At 35.3% G+C, this 2,313-nt stretch overlaps 1 long non-coding RNA gene across 1 annotated transcript in view; it reads left to right on the plus strand.

Annotated features, from left to right (window-relative positions):
• The first annotated feature begins 462 nt into the window (after positions 1–462).
• Positions 463–2,313, plus strand: part of LOC118766355 — a 9,761-nt gene continuing 7,910 nt past the window's right edge. The window contains exon 1 of the long non-coding RNA XR_005002292.1: positions 463–543. This is a non-coding gene — a long non-coding RNA (uncharacterized LOC118766355). The remainder of the gene's footprint in view (positions 544–2,313) is intronic.

Genomic DNA, 2,313 nt, shown 5'->3' on the forward strand with positions numbered 1-2,313 from the left:
TCTCTGTTCTAACATAACATCCACTTTTAAGTGAGAGATAAATATTGCTTTTTGCTATTAAAACTGCTTCTGTCACTATTATTACTCATGTATTTGTTTGGGTCAAGTACAATGCTACGTTAAATCACTTGTTCAAACTACTTCCCTACATTTATATCTTATCACACACCGTTAGAGGATTCTTCGATCAAGGAAGATGCATTAAACTTTTAAATCTTCTCCCTCGATGTTTTCAGTTGACTCTAAATATGACGAATATGAAATCTGTATTGGCCAATGGCAACGAAACCTGAATGGCAGCTACCTCACACTATTTATTATCACCTAACTTAACTACATGTTATGGTTGGTTGACGTCCTTTGTGACATAAACTGGTGGTCTTGTCCATGTATATCAGTGGTTCCCAAATTTTTTCAGGCTGCCGCCCCCTTGGTTTTGAGGCCACATTCTTGTTGCCCTCACCCCACTCACCATCACAGGCATAGATCATTTTCAGCAGCAAATTCAAAACAACAGTATTTCACAAATAAAACTTAACCTAAGTATGCACGGGGGTGGCTGTGTGGTAAATAGCTTCCTTACCAACCACATGGTTCTGGGTTCAGTCCCACTGCATGGCACCATGAGTAAGTGTTTTCTACTATAGCCTCAGGCTGACCAAAGCCTTGTGAATAGATTTGGTAGACAGAAACTGAAAGAAGCTCATCGTATACATACATACATACATATATATATATATATATATATATATATATATATATATATAATATATATATATATATATATATATATATATATATATATACAAAAATGGGACAAGAACGCAAGACATCGAGGTAGACGATGCATTAGATTCCTTGGAAGAATGCAGTGAATGTATACGAAAATAAGGACGGAAAAAAAGGAGAAATGTTACACAAATACAAATGCAATCAACAGGAAATAACAACAGGTGTCTTTCAACTAAGTACGATTTAAATTAAGCTGGCGTGAGTGCAAGTAAACCCTTACTATATCTATATATAGGGGCAGGTGTGGCTGTGTGGTAAGTAGCTTTCTTACCAACCACATGATTCTGGGTTCAGTCCCACTGCGTGACACCTTGAGCAAGTGTCTTCTACAATAGCCTCGGACCAACCAAAGCCTTTTGAGTGGATTTGGTAGGTAGAAACTGAAAGAAGCCCTTCATATGTATATATATATATATATATATATATATATATATATATATTATATATATATATATATATATATATATATATAAATTCGGTAAAATTTAGATTCAGTTGAATATGGTACTTAAGTTAAAGGCACCAGAATTTAGTATGGTATTATCCATATAATTCAAAATGGGTTTGATATATATATATATAAATATATTTATGTATGTGCGTCTGTGTTTGTCTCCCCAACATCACTTGACAACCAACGCTGGTGTGTTTACATCCCATAACTTAGCAGTCCGGCAAAAGACACTGATAGAATAAGTACTATGTTGGGGTCGGTTTGGTCGACTAAAGGTGGTGCTCCAGCATGACCGCAGTCAAATGACTGAAACAAATTAAAAAAGGAATAAAAAAGAATTCCTTGAAAAATATTTTCAAGAATATTCAAGAGGTACAGGAAATAAATTTCAATTTATTTCCTGTACGTCCCCACCTCAAGAAGTGGATTGGTCTGACTTTTCTCAAGCATCCAGTGTATATCTAGAAAGTTGAAGATATTTTAAAGTTATGTCGTTAATAACAGAACGCTTCGGTGATTACCAATATTAGAATATCAGGTTCCAAAACATCTGCTAAAATGGTCGGCTGTGTTGTTTGTGGAACAAAGATTTTTGCCGCCATTGTTTAAGAATCTCACAGAAGGAATTACAAATTGGAATTATGCCGGCAACAAAGATACGCAAAACGAGGAAGAACGTGGAATCAAAGTAATTTACTATTTCTGCAAAACAATGGAATCGGAAAAGAGGACCAAGTTTATTATCCCTCTGTGAGTGATCAAGAAAAGAATGAATCAAGTGTGTGTGTGTGTGTGTGTATGTGTACGTATGTGTGACAGAGCGTATGCACATGTATGTGTGTAAGTATATGTGTGTGTGAGCATGTATATATGTACAGTATAATAACCTACACTGTGTATGTGTATCTGTCTCTCTCTCTTGTTCTCTTTTTATATCTATCCGTGTTTGAATATGTATGAATTTATGCACTTCTTAATACATGTACGAGGTTTGATCAATAAGTATCCGGACTGTTGCCATAGTAACGAAGCTAAAGCACGCAGTGTGAAACTACTTGGCAAAAATT

Source organism: Octopus sinensis, linkage group LG1 (genome assembly GCF_006345805.1).
Source record: "Octopus sinensis linkage group LG1, ASM634580v1, whole genome shotgun sequence".
Lineage (NCBI taxonomy): Eukaryota > Metazoa > Mollusca > Cephalopoda > Octopoda > Octopodidae > Octopus > Octopus sinensis.